Source organism: Aotus nancymaae, unplaced genomic scaffold, assembly GCF_030222135.1.
Source record: "Aotus nancymaae isolate 86718 unplaced genomic scaffold, 86718_ANA_hifiasm-v0.15.2.pri h1tg000067l, whole genome shotgun sequence".
Taxonomy (NCBI): Eukaryota; Metazoa; Chordata; class Mammalia; order Primates; family Aotidae; genus Aotus; species Aotus nancymaae.
In genome coordinates, this window is record NW_026988482.1 from 24,774,593 (window position 1) to 24,789,334 (window position 14,742).

General features: G+C 46.3%; 1 protein-coding gene across 7 annotated transcripts in view; it reads left to right on the top strand.

The window, feature by feature from the left end:
* Nucleotides 1–8,826: 8,826 nt before the first annotated feature.
* The window catches only part of RBM6 (RNA binding motif protein 6), a 134,266-nt gene continuing 128,350 nt past the window's right edge, over nucleotides 8,827–14,742 (top strand). For 4 of the 7 annotated variants that reach the window (XM_064367119.1, XM_064367120.1, XM_064367121.1 and 1 more), the window contains exon 1: nucleotides 8,843–8,919. The gene's annotated coding sequence lies outside the window, so the exon portion shown is untranslated. Of the gene's footprint in view, nucleotides 8,920–13,006; nucleotides 13,085–14,742 lie in introns of all 7 variants that reach the window. The other 3 variants (XM_064367116.1, XM_064367118.1, XM_064367117.1) reach the window with 2 other exon arrangements.

Below are 14,742 nucleotides of genomic sequence, written 5' to 3' on the forward strand. Positions count from 1 at the left end.
TTGCTTTGTCACCCAAGCTGGAGTTCAGTGCCATGATCTTGGCTCACTGCAAACTTCGCCTCCTGGGTTCAAGCGATTCTCCTGCATCAGCCTTCTGAGTAGCTGGGATTACAGGTGGGCACCACCACACCTGGCTAATTTTTTTTTTTTTTTTTAAAGACGGGGTTTCACCATGTTGGTCAGGCTGGTCTTGAACTCCCAACCTCAGGTGATCCGCCCGCCTTGGCCTCCAAAGTGCTCGGATTACTGGTGTGAGCCACCACACCTGGCCTAATTTTTGTATTTTTAGTATAGATGGGGTTTCACCATGTTGATCAGGCTGGTCTCGAACTCCTGACCTCGTGATCTACCTACCTCGGCCTCCCAAAGTTCTGGGATTACAGGTGGGAGCCACCATGCCCAGCCACCTATTGATTCATATTTGAATATTGGGACAACATTTTCCTATAGGACACTTTTTGCTGATTGGAATTGCAAAGAAATAAATCTTGATGTTTTGAACTAATAACAAATGTCAATCCTACAATGGCTCTAATGCTGTTTTCAACCTTGGACTTTGCCACAAACAACATGCACCTCCCTGCCCTCTCCAGGTTAGGAGCTTCTCAAAGCCTCAGCTTTTTGTTTTGTCTGCTTGTGATTTTCACAGACCTAGCATGTTATCTTCACAACAGCAGTAATGAAGACTAACTGGAACTGGCACAAATTTAACAATTAGACTTCTTGTTCTTCCCCATATTTCTTCTCTTTTCTAGCTTTAGTGAAGATTTCAGAACCTGAGGTGGTGCAAGGTTGTAGCTAAAATAAATCCTTGCTGGGTGTGTAGTCTCAGTTACTCAGGAGACTGATGTGGGAGGATGGCTTGAGCTAGTAGTTTCTGGCCAGCTTGGGCAACATATTGAGACTATGTCTCAATAATAATAAATTTTAAAAAACTTTAAAAATAAATTTAAATAATAATTTTTTTAAAAAATGTCTGGGTGCAGTGGCTCACGCCTATAATCCCAACAGTTGGGAGGCCTAGCTGGGTGGATAATGAGGTCAAGAGATCGAGACCATCCTGGCCAACATGATGAAACCCTGTCTCTACTAAAAATACAAAAATTAGCTGAGCATGGTGGCACCTGCATGTAGTCCTAGCTATTTGGGAGGCTGAGGCAAGAGAATCACTTGAACCCGGGAGGCGGAGGTTACAATGAGCCGAGATTGCACCAATGCACTCCAGCTTGGGCAATAGAGCAAGACTCCTTCTAAAAAAAAAAAAAAAAAAATCTAGGCACAATGGCTCACACCTGTAATCCCAACACTTTGGGAGGCCAAGGCAGGAGGATTGCTTGAGCCCAGAAGTTCCAGACCAGCCTGGGCAACATAAGGAGATGCCATTTCTACAAAAAATTAAAAAATTGGTCCAGTGTGGTGGCACACACCTGTGGTCCCAGCTACTCAGGAGGCTGAACAGGGAGGATCACTTAGGCCCAGGAGGTCGAGGCTGCAGTGAGCCACTGCGATACAGCCTGGATGAGCGTTAAGACCCTGACTCAATGAACAAACAAACAAACAAACAAACCCAACACACAAAAAATAAAGTATATTCTGAGGCTAGGACCTGTTCTCAGCCTTGTTGCTATCTTGCTTGTGGGACTCCAGGCAAATCTTTTAATGACTCTTTCACCATCTTCAACAGTTTCCCCCTTATACAAATACAAAATATCTAATGTGAAGTATTCTGAGCTAATAAGAATAGCCAGTTCTTTCTTGGAATGTTTGAAGAGGTTTTTCTTCCTGCCTTTATCACTTGGTAAGGCAGCCAGTTCTCCTGCTCTACTAGAAAATCTCACCTATGGTCTTGTATCATCTGAATCTTTCCTGGTTTTCTGTCTCTTCTCTCCTGGTTCCTTGTTTTTGTTTTTTTTTTTGAGATGGAGTTTTGCTCTGGTTGCCCAGGGGCTGGAGTACAATCTCAGCTCACTGCAACCTCTGCCTCCTAGGTTCAAGCCATTCTCTTGCCTCAGCCTCCCAAGTGGCTGGGATTATAGGCATGCATCACCACGCCCAGCTAATTTTTAGTAGAGACGGTGTTTCACCATGTAGGTTAGGCTGGTCTTGAACTCCTGACCTCAGGTGATTCACCTGCCTCAGCCTCCCAAAGTGCTAGGATAACAGGCATGAGCCACCACGTATGGCCCCTTGTAAATTCTTACATTTGATCAAGTATGTAAGAATGTAAATTCTTACATTTGATCAAGTCCCTGCTTTTAATATTTTATTTTATTTTATTTTAGAGATGGGGTTTTGCTGTGTTGCACAGGCTGGACTCAAACTCCTGGACTCAAGCAGTCCTTCCATCTTGGCCTCATGAGTAGTTGGGACTACAGGCACAAGTCACCATACCCAAGTCCCTACATTGGATGCTGAAGACCCATAGCCGCACATGAGACCAAAGCAACAGGAAACAATAGACAGGACAATCTCTCTCTCTCTTTTTTTTTTTTTGAGACTGAGTTTCGTTCTTGTTGCCCAGGCTGGAGTGCAATGGTGAAATCTTGGCTCACCGCAACCTCCACTTCCTGGGTTCAAGTGATTCTCCTGCTTCAGCCTCCATAGTAGCTGGGATTACAGTCATGTGCCACCATGCTCGGTTAATTTTGTATTTTTAGTAGAGATGGGATTTCTCCATGTTGGTCAGGCTGGTCTCAAACTCCCGACCTCAGGTGATTCATACACCTTGGCCTCCCAAAGTGCTGGGATTACAGGCATGAGCCACTGCGCCCGGCCTTTTTTTTTTTTTGAGATGGAGTTTCACTCTTGTTGCCCAGGTTAGAGTGCAATGGCACAATCCTGGTTCACTGTAACCTCTCCCTCCTGGGTTCATGCAATTCTCCTGCCTCAGCCTCCCTAGTAGCTGAGATTACAGCTCCTTAGTAGCTGATAACCACACCTGACTAATTTTTTGTATTTTTAGTAGAAATGGGTTTTCACCATGTTGCCCAAGCTGGTCTCAAATTCCTGACCTCAGGTGACCGCCACCTCAGCCTCCCAAAGTGCTGGGATTACAGGCGTGAGCCACCACGCCCAACCTAGTTTTCTCTTTACCTCATTTTCTCCTGTGAAGATTCAGCTGCTGAAAGTGAACACATTTACCTCATTGGACTCTACTACCATTCCAGGTGAAGGTGCTGTTCTGGGCCTGCTCTTCTACACAGCTCTTCTCAGTCTTAGCCAGTGAAAAAGAACTTTACAAGTGCTATAAGCCCAGGTACACAAGTGAAAAAAAAAAAAATCCAGATGCTTCCTCTGAAAATCTTCAATAAACACATTAAGAAAAATCCTCAATAATCACCTTAATGAAAAGGAGTCAGGAGCATGAGCCTTGTTGGTAGGACTGACCTCAGTTGGAATGCCTTCAGCTTCCACTTTTCAGCTGTGGCAAGTTATTTAACCTTTCTGGGCTCCGGTTTCCTTAACTATAAAAGGGGATAATATTGGCTGGGCATGGTGGCTCATGCCTGTAATACCAGCACTTTGGAAGGCTGAGGCGGGTGGATCACAAGGTCAAGAGATCAAGACCATCCTGGCCAACATGGTGAAACCCCATCTCTTCTAAAAATACAAAAATTAGCTGTGCATGGGGCGCATGCCTGTAGTCTCAACTACTAGGGAAGCTGAGGCAGAAGAATCACTTGAATCTGGGAGGCGGAGGTTGCAGTGAGCCAAGATTGCACCACTGCACTCCAGCCTGGAGAAAGAGTGAGACTCCATCTTTAAAAAATAAAAATAATGAAAAATAAAAAAGGGGATAATATATCGTTATGAGGATAAAATGAAATCATAGATGAAGTGCCAGCACCATGCCAGGCACATAGTGTGATAAAGTATAACAATTATTATTACCCAAGGAGATTGGGCCTTAACCAGTAATAATTAGTTCCTTAATATCATACACCTCTTTAGAGGATAAAGTATTATCTAATAAGTGAAAGACTTACCAATAAAGGCCTAGTTTGAGAAGCAAAGTCAAAATACCCATAGTTCTTTCTTTTTTTTTTTTTTTGGAAACAGAGTCTCACTCTGTTGCCCAGACTGGAGTGCAGTGGCGCAATCTCGGCTCACTGCAAACTCCACCTTCCAGGTTCAAGCAATTCTCCTGCCTCAGCCTCCTGAGAAGCTGAGATCACAGGCACCCACCACCACACCTGGCTAATTTTTGCATTTTTAGTAGAGACTAGGTTTCACCATGTTGGCCAGGCTGGTCTTGAACTCCTGAACTCAGGTGATCACCCAGCTTGGCCTCCCAAAGTGCTGGGATTACAGACATGAGCCACCACACCCAGCTAAAATATCCATAGTTCTGTTCCTCCTCTTTCCTGAAACCTGTTAGCACTGGTGTAGCCTCGGTGCTCAAGGCTTAAACTTTGCTTTTCCATCTTCCCTTACTCCCTTGGTTATCTCATCCGGGCCTATGGCTTTAGATATTAGCAACATGCTGATACCTCCCAGATTTGTATCTCTAGTCCTGATCTTTATTTTGAACTCCAGACTGATGTAACCAACTTCCAGCTCCACATCTCACCTGTCTACTAGTTATCAGAAAACTTAAACCTACCCAAAACTGAGTTCCTGCTCTTCCTACCAAAACTGTTCCTCCCATATTCTTCCCTTTCTTCCTTTATTCCAGTCCAATATGTCTGTCTCCTGTTTCTACTGTGGCCACACTGCTGCAAGCACCATCCTGTGGTTGGATTTCTTTTTTTTCCTTCAGATGGGGTCTTGCTCTGTTGCTTAGGCTGGAGTACAGTGGCATGATTGTGGCTCCTCCTGCACTTTGTAGGCTGCTGAAATAAATTTGGTTTCTGTAAGGAGGGAGACAGAAAGTTGTTAGTGGGCTATGAACAGAGACATCATAACCTGACTTCCATGCTAACAGGATTCCTCTGGTTACTGTGTGGAAAACAGACTGAAAGTGGGAAAGCGGAGAAGCAGGACAGCTGGTTGGGAGGTTGCTGCAATAATCCAGCCACATTGTTTGAATCCAGGAGTTTGAGGCTGTAGTGAGTTATGATTGTGCCACTGCACTGCAACCTTCATACCTTTCTGACCTCATCCCACTTCTCCCAAAACAATTCTGTTCCAGACTCCTTACTGATCTCTAAAAATTCTGGTCAGGCCCACACCTCAGGGCCTTTGCCCTTGCTGTTATTTTATCATTATTATTATTATTTTGAGATGTATTCTCGCTGTGTCACCCAGGCTGGAGTGCAGTGGTGCGATCTTGGCTCACTGCAACCTCTGCCTCCTGGGTTCAAGCAATTCTCTGCCTCAGCCTCCCAAGTAGCTGGGATTACAGGCACTCGCTACCATGCCCTGTTAATTTTTTCTGTATTTTTAGTAGAGACAGGGTTTCACTATTCTTGGCCAGGTTGGTCTTCAACTCCTGATCTCATGATCCACCCATCTCAGCCTCCCAAAGTGCTAGGATTACAGGTATATAGGTGTGAGCCACCGCACCCGGCTATCCTTGTTGTTCTTTCTGTCCAGAACATTCTTTCGCCATGTATCCTAATAGCTTGGTTCCTAATCTTCTTTGGGTCTTTATTCAAAGATCTCAGTGAAGCCTTCCCTCACTGCTCGAAAGTTACAACTTCCCCCCAGAACTCCCTACTCTCCTTCACTCCCTTATTTTTCTCCATAGCATTACAACCACCAGAGAGATTGTATTTATTTATTTATTTATTTATTTATTTATTTATTTATTCTGAGACAGTGTCTCACTCTGTTGCCAGGCTGGAGTGCAGTGGCGCCATCTCAGCTCACTGCAACTTCCTTCTGGGTTCAAGCGATTTATCCTGCTTCAGCCTCCGGAATAGCCGAGATCACAGGTGTGCGCTACTACGCCCAACTAATTTTTGTATTTTTAGTAGAGGCGGGGTTTCACCATGTTGGCCAGGATGGTCTCAATCTCTTGATCTTGTGATCCGCCCAGCTCAGCCTCCTGAAGTGCTGGGATTACAGGTGTGAGGCCACCGTGCCTGGCCTTTTTTTTTTTTTTTTTTTTTTTTTTTTTTTCCTAGATGGAATCTTGCTTTGTTACCCATAGGTGGAGTGCAGTGGGGCAATCTTGGCTCACTGCAACCTCTGCTTCCTGGGTTCCAGCAATTCTGCCTCAGCCTCCTGAGTAACTGGGATTAGAGGTGCATGCCACCACGTCCAGCTAATTTTTGTATATTTAGTAGAGATGGGGTTTCACCATGTTGGCCAGTCTGGTCTCGAAATCCTGACCTTGTGATCTGCCTGCCTTGGCCTCCAAAGTGCTGGGATTACAGGCATGAGCCACCATACCCAGCCAAGAGATTGTATATCTTGTTTAGTTTATTGTCTGTCTTCAAAAACAGTCCTCACCTCCATCACCCGTAGGGCAGCAGCTTATCAACTTTGTTAATTCTTGTATCTCCAGCATCTGATACAGCATCTGTCATACAGCAGACCTTCATATAGTTCTTTTTTGTTGGTGGTGACAGCGTCTTATTCTGTCACCCAGGCTGGAGTGCAGTGGTGCAATCATGGCTCACTGCAGCCTCAACCTTCTGAGCTCAAGCAATCTTCTCACTTCAGTCTCCCAAGTAGCTGAGACTACAGGGGCATGCCACCACACCCAGCTAATTTTTGTATTTTTTTGTAGAGATGGGGTTTTGCCATATTGCCTAGGCTGGTCTTAAACTCCTGGGCTCAAGCAATCCTTGGGCCTCAGCCTCCCAAAGTGCTGGGCTTACAGTTGTGAGCCACTGCACCTGGCCCTTCATATAGTTCTTGAATGAAGGAATAACTTCCCAAGAAAATGCCTAAAAAGTGGGAAGGTAACTTTAAAGACTATGCAACAACTTCCTTTCTCTACAGATAAAGCCTGCTTTATTTATTATTTATTTATTTATTTATTTCGAGACAGAGTTTCACTCAGTTGCCCAGGCTGGAGCGCAGTGGTGCGATCTTGGCTCACTGCAACCTTCACCTCCTGGGTTCAAGCAATTCTCCTGAGTCAGCCTCCTGAGTAGCTGGGATTATAGGCATGTGCTACCACATCCTACTAATTTTTGTATTTTTAGTAGAGACGGGGTTTCATCATGTTGGCCAGGCCAGTCTTGAACTCGCGACTTCATGATCCACCTGCCTCGGCCTCCCGAAGTGCTGGAATTACAGGAGTGAGCCACTGCGCTCAGCCTAAGCCTGCTTTATTTTTGAATGCTTAATGGGCTTTTCTTGCAGCAGACTTTTTTGATCCCATGATGTTGAATTTAGGCTATAAAATCAGGTTACCTTCCCTAAGGGCCCACTGACAGGAAGGAACACCAGGTGGCCAAGACCAGCAAGTCTTTCAACAATGTAGACAATACACCTGAGGTGCCTGACGCTTGGCTGGGCGTGGTGGCTCATGCCTGTAATCCAAGCACTTTAGAGGCCAAGGCGGGCGGATCACCGGGAGTTCAAGACCAGCCTGACCAACATGGTGAAACCCCATCTTATTTAAAAAAAAAAAAGACAATACACCTCAGAATTTGATGCTGGCAGTTGGAACATTAGCTTGAAGATGCTGGAAACAAGCTGCATACTGAAAGCTGTGTTGCCTAACTTTTTGCTAGATTGCTGACTTGTAGTTTCCTTTCAGCTCCTCTGTAACCTTGCACAAGTCGCTCTTGGCCAGATATTTTGCCCAAGAGCTAGCAAGACCTGTGGAAGCCAGGTGGCTTTTCCTTTATGGGTGGAACTTTGAACACATATGAGGGTTTTTTTTTGTTTGTTTTTGAGATAGAGTCTTGCTCTGTCCCCCAGGCTGGAGTGCAGTGGCCCAATCTCAGCTGCACTGCAACCTCTACCTCCCAGGTTCAAGGGATTCTCCACCTCAGCCATCTGAGCAGCTGGGATTACAGACACCTGCCACCATGCCCGGCTAATTTTTGTATTTTTAGTAGAGATGGGGTTTCACCACGTTAGCCAGGCTGGTCTTGAACTCCTGACCTCAGGTGGTCCACCCGCCTTGGCCTCCCAAAGTGCTGGGATTACAGGCGTGAGCCACCGCAACATCATGTCGGCTATTCTTGAGCTGGAAATACGTAATTTGGAAACTCATCAGAAGGAAAAAGAGCTGGTGGAGGGGGGTGGAAATCACTTGAGTTCAGGAGTTCGAGACCATTCTGGGCAACATAGTGAGATCTCATCTCTAAAAACAAAGAAAAAAAAATAGATTATGGGCAAATGCATGGAGATAAAGGAAAAGGGGATGAGCCTCCGTGACATACTGATTCTCTAAGTTTTTCTCTTGCACCTTTCGTCAGGTTTCAGGTAGAAGGGCTGGGATGGCCAGGAGCCAGGGTCTTCTGTGGGCGCATGGCCATCAGCCCCTTTTCGAGATGGCTTAAACTTAGTCCCGAAGAAGCTCCCTTGCCATTTCCCTCACACTAACGGACAATAAGGAGGCCTCGAGCTAGGCAGGCCAGGGCCGTACTCGAGCTGCTGGCAGGGAGCAAATCTCAGGAAGGCCAAGCCACCAAAAAACTGTAAGCCTCGATCAACTGTGAGTTAGGAACAAGAGGACCAGGTGCTACAAGGAAGAGGCCAAACCAAAATCCCCAGCGGGTCTCGCGAAGCGGGGCGGGTAAGCGCACCTTCTTATTGGGTGGCGATGAGCAGCGTGCTCCCACGCCCCTCCCCAGAAGGCAAGCCTCCTGCGCGCGGAGCACTGCGGGAGTAGAGTCGGCGGGACCAGCAGCTGTACTTCATCTCCCGGCGGGCTCAGCGCTGAAGGCTGCGGCGCGGCGCCTTTGTGGAAGCCGTGGCCCAGCGCGGAGGAAGTTCCGGTCTTCGCGGCGCTGGGTCGGTGGCGGAGGCTGGGGAGAAGGAGTAGTGGGCCGTGGAGGCTTCGCCGCCTAGGTAAGGGCCTGTGACTGGAGAGAGGGCGTGCCAGAGCCTGCGGGGGTAGAGCCAGCAGACAGGGCCGCTCTAGACGTCGCAGGGCCGCGCGGCTTGAAAGCTATGGCTTCGGTGTCGCGGGGCGGCCGCGGCCTCGCTTGGGAAGCAGAGAGCCAAGCGGCGGTGAGGTGAGGTAGGCGCCGCCCGCGGCAGGAACGCCCCGGAACCGTCGCGGGCCCTGGGCGGGGCCCGGCGCGGCGGTAGAATTACCGGTCCTGCCGCGGAGCGGCCAGCTGAGAGGTAGGAGCTGGCGCGTGGTTGCGGCTCTCTGCTCCTAATCTTCGGAGCTGTGAGCGGGCCCTTTTTTTCTTGCAGTTTTCCTGTTTCTAATCCAATTGTGATCACTAGGAAGGGAGCTCTTGTGCCTAGCACGTAGCCTCGTTCTCAGAGTGGACAGACACTAGGGAGGCTCCGCCGGACCGGAAGGCTGGGCGGTAGAACCTGGAGGCGGGGGAGTGGTCTGGTGGGGTCTGCGCCCGTTAGGCACTGTAGGAGAGGGATGTTTTCTCGTATTCACGCTTTAGATTCCTTGGCGGTGTAAATATGTGTTTTTCTCTTTACTTTAGAATTGACGTTAGGGAAATGGGTTCGACTTTGGAAATGCATTTTTTTTTTTTTAAAGGAAGGGCCCTGTTTTGTAGGGTACATAAACCATGAGGATAATTGTATATTTTGCATATTCCAGGTTTGCTTGTGAAGGTCTGAGTCTAAGTGAAGGAGTTCAGGAGAGGGGATGCAATTGATCATCTGGTTCATTTACTGAACCCTGGATTCTGGCCTCGGCTTGCTAGTTTCCTCCTCCTTGTTGAGAAATGCCACCAGTGTGAATGATTTAAATATGTCACCCTTACTAAATTTGTGAGGTCTGTAAGGACAGGTGTCAAGAAGTGGTGCGTGATGGTAGGACTGGCAGCGTGGAAAGTAACAGAATAATATGGTACCATTTTGGTGCAACACAAAACTTTAATTTGAACCTTGTCTCAAACTAGCACCTAACTAGATACTTAACCTACAGGATGGGCCCATTCCAGGTCTCTCTGGACAGTTGTAGCACCTCTCCTTACAGAATTCTATTACCAGGCCGAGCCTGGTTGCTCACGCCTGTAATCCCAGCACTTTGGGAGGCCAAGGTGGGAGAATTGCTTGATTCCAGGAGTTAGAGACCTGCGTGGGCACATGGTGAGACCCCGTTCTACAAACAATAAAATAGCCAGGGCCAGGCGCTCGCGCTTGTAATCCCAGCACTTTGGGAGGCTGAGGCGGGCGGATCACCTGAGGTCAGGAGTTCAAGACCAGCCTGACCAACATGGAGAAACCCCATCTCTACTAAAAATACAAAATTAGCCGGGCTTGGTGGCACATGACTGTAATCCCAGCTACTCGGGAGGCTGAGGCAGGAGAATTGCTTGAACCCGGGAGGCAGAGGTTGCAGTGAGCTGAGATCACGCCATTGGACTCTAGCCTGGGCAACAAGAGTGAAACTCCATCTCAAAAACAAACACCAAGTCCAACAAAAACCAACATCTTTATTGGATTACAATTTATACACCATACAGTTCACCCATTTAAGCTGTATAATTCAGAGGTTTTTGGTGTATTATGCTATTTTTTTTTTTTTTTGAGATGGAGTCTCTCTTTTGCCCAGGCTGGAGTGCAGTGGTGCTGTCTCGGCTCACTGTAACCTCCGACTCCCGAGTTCAGGGGATTCTCCTGCCTCAGCCTCTGGAGCAGCTGGGATTATAGGCGCCTGCCACCATGCCCGTCTAATTTTTTTGTATTTTTTTTCTTTTTTCTTTTTGTTTTCCTTTTTGAGACAGAGTCTTGCTCCGTCGCCCAGGCTGGAGTGCAGTAGCACGATTTCAGCTCACTGCAACCTCCGCCTCCCGGGTTCAAGTGATTCTCCTGCCTCAGCCTCCTAAGTAGCTGGGACTATACGTGTGTACCACCACGCCTGGCTAATTTTGTATTTTTAGTAGAGATGGGGTTTCACCGTGTTAGTCAGGATGGTCTTGATCTCCTGACCTCGAGATCCACCCTCCTCGACCTCCCAAAGTGCTGTGATTACAGGCTTGAGCCACCGCTTCCGGCCATGTTGTCAGGCTGATCTTGAACTACTGTCCTCAGGTGATCCACCTGCCTCGGCCTCCCAAAGTGCTGGGATTACAGGTGTGAGTCACCACGCCTGGCCCTATTACAGTATTTTTAAAACGAATTGTGAGCTTCATCTCCCGGCGGACTGAGTGCTGAAGGCTGCGGTACGGCGCGGAGGAAATTCCGGTCTCTGCTGCTCTGGGTTGGTGGCGGAGTATTTTTAAAACAAATTGTGAGCTTGGACAGCATGGCGAAACCGTATCTCTACAAAAAATACAACAAACAAACAAACAACTAGCCAGGCATAGTGTCATGCTCCTGTTAGTCCTAGCTACTCGGGAGGTTGAGATGGGAAAATCACTTGAGCCGGGGAGGTAGAGATTGAAGTGAGGGGAAATCATGCCACTGTACTCCAATGTGGGCGACAGAACAAGACTCTTGTCTAAAAAATAAATAAATAAATAAATAAAACATATTGTAGTAAATATATATTTTTATGTGTGTTTATGTATATTTTAACAAAATTTGTCCTTTAAACCATATTTAAGTATACAATTTAGTGGTATTACCCTCACAATATAATACAAGCAGCACCACTATTTCCGAAACTTTATTGTCTCAAACAGAAACTCTGTAACCAGACAGGGGTGGTGGCTCATGCCTGTAATCCCAGCACTTTGGGAGACCGAGGCGGGCAGATCACTTGAGGTCAGGAGTTCGAGTACAGCCTGGCCAACATAGCGAAACCCCTGTCTCTACTAAAAATACAAAAATTAACCAGGCATGGTGGCGTGTACCGGTAACCCCAGCTACTCGGGAGGTGGAGGTTGCAGTGAGCTGAGATCATGCCACTGCACTCCAGCCTGGGCTACAGAGCCAGACTCCGTCTGAAAAAAAGAAGGCCAGGCATGGTGGCTCATGCCTGTAATTTCAGCACTTTAGGAGTCTGAGGCGGGTGGATCACAAGGTCAGGAGATCTAACACGGTGAAATCCCGTCTCTACTAAAAATACAAAAAATTAGCCTGGCGTGGTGGTGTTCGCTTGTAGTCCCAGCTACTTGGGAGGCTGAGGCAGGAGAATTTCTTGAACCTGGGAGGCCGAGGTTGCAGTGAGCCAAGATCGCGCCACTGCATTCCAGCCTGGTGTCAGCGGGAGACTCAGTTTCAAAAAAAAACAAAAAAACAAAAAACTGTAACCATTAAACAAATAACTTGCCATTTCCTCCTCCTTCTAGCCCCTTGTAATCTTTGATCTACTTTGTGTCTGTATGAATATGCCTGTTCTAGGTACTGCAAATACTAAATGGAATCATATAATATTTGTCCTTTTTGTGTCTGGTTTATTTCACTTAGTTTAATGGTTTCTAGGTTAATCCATGTTGTAGCGTGTATCAGAACTTCATTCCGTTTTATGGCTTAATCCATTGTATGTGTACACCACATTATGTTTTATTAATTAAATTGTAGTAGACACTTGGGTTGTTTCTACCTTTTGACTATTGTAAATAATGCTTCTGTGAACATTGGTGTACAAATATCTCTTTGAGTTCCTGCTTTGAATTCTTTTGGGTATATACCCAGAAGTGAAATTGCTATATGGTAATTATTATTATTAATTTTCTTTTAGAGACAGAGTCTTGCTCTGTTGCCCAGGCTGGAGTTGAGTGGCATAGTCATGGCTCACTGCAGCCTCGAACCTGTAGGCTCAAGCAGTCGTCCTGCCTCAGCCTCCTTAGTAGCTGGGACTACAGGTATGGGCTGCCACAACCAACTAATTTTTTTGTTTGTTTGTTTAATTTTTATTTTTTATTGTAATGAACTCTTCCCTTGTTGTCTAGGCTGGTCTCGAACTCCTGGGGTAAAGTGATTCTCTTGCCTTGGCCTCCCAGAGGGCTGAGATTACAGGCATGAGCCACCACATCTGGCCCATAATTTTTTTATTTTTGTTTTTTTATAGAGACGGGGTCTCCCTATGCTGCCCGTGCTGGTCTCGATCTCCTGGCCTCAAGCCGTCTTCCCTCCTTGGCCTCTCAAGGTACTGGGATTATAGGCATGAGCCATTGCACCTAGCTGATAGTTGGTTATTAAATGTTTAGCTCTTTGAGGAATCACCATACTGTTTTCCTTAGTGGCTGCATCATTTTACATTCCCACCAGTAGTACACAAGGGTTCCAATTTTTCCACGTCCTCTCCAACACTTATTTTCTGTTTATCCTTTTTTGGTAAATTTTTGTTTGTATATGTGGTTTTTTATTTGTTTTGATAGTAGCCATCCTAATGAGTGTGAAGTGGTATCTCATTGTGTTTTCTTGGTTTTTGCTCATTTGTATCTTTTTTAACCATTTTTTCTTTTTTTTCTTTTGAGATGGAGTCTCGCTCTATTGCCCAGATTAGAGTATAGTAGTGCCATCTCGGCTCACTGCAACCTCTGCCTCCCAGGTTCAAGCAATTCTCTGCCTCAGCCTTTCGAGTAGCTGAGATTACAGGCTACTACTTTTTGTATTTTTAGTAGAGATAGGGTTTCACCATCTTGACCAGGCTGGTCTTGGAGTCCTGACCTCGTGATCCACCCACCTCCGCCTCCCAAAATGCTGGGATTACAGGCCTGAGCCACTGCACCTGGCCCTTTTTAACCTTTAAGTGTACCATTCATTGGTATTAAGTACATTCTTGTTGGTGCGCAACCATCATAAAAATCCACCTTCAGAACTTTTTTTTTTTTTTTTAAGAGATGAGGTTTCACCATGTTGGTCAGGCTGGTCTCAAACTCCTGACCTTGTGATCCACCCGTCTTGGCCTCCCAAAGTGCTGGGATTACAGGTGTGAGCCACCGCGCCTGGCCTAGAACTTTTTCCATCTTTTCAAACTGAGTCTCTGTACCCATTGAACAGTAACTCCCCATTCTCTCCTCCCCTACCCTCTGACAACCACCATTCTGCTTTCTGTCTATGATTCTCTCCTCCCCTACCCTCTGACAATCACCATTCTGCTTTCTGTCTATGAATTTGACTACTCTAGGTGTCTCATGTAAGTGGAATCATATAATATTTGTTCTTTTGTGTATGGCTTATTTTACTTAGCATAATGTCTTCAGGATTCATCCATCTTGTGGTATGCATCAGAATTTTATTTTTTGAAACGGAATCTCACTCTGTTGCCCAGGCTGGAGTGCAGTGTTGTGATCTCGGCTCACTGCAACCTTTGCCTCCCAGGTTCAAGTGATTCTCCTACCTCAGACTCTCTAGTAGCTGGGACTACAGGCGAGTGCCACCACGCCTGGCTAATTTTTTGTGTTTTTAGTAGAGATGGGGTTTTACTTTGTTAGCTAGGATGGTCTTGGTCTCCTGACACGGTGATCTGCCTGCCTCGGCCTTCCAAAGTGTTGGGATTATAGGTGTGAGCCACCATACCTGGCCCAGAATTTTATTCCTTTTTAAGGCTGAGTAATATTCCATTATGTGTATATATCACATTTTGTTTATCCATTCATATATTGATGGAGATTTGGGTTATTTCTACCTTTTTGCTATTGTGAATAATGATGCTATGAATATTGGTTTACAAATATCTTTTTTTTTTTTTTTTTTGAGATGAAGTCTTGCTCTGTGGCCAGGCTGAAGTGCAGTGGCACAATCAGCTCACTGCAACCTCTGTGTCCTGGGTTCAAGGGATTCTCCTCCCTCATACTCCTG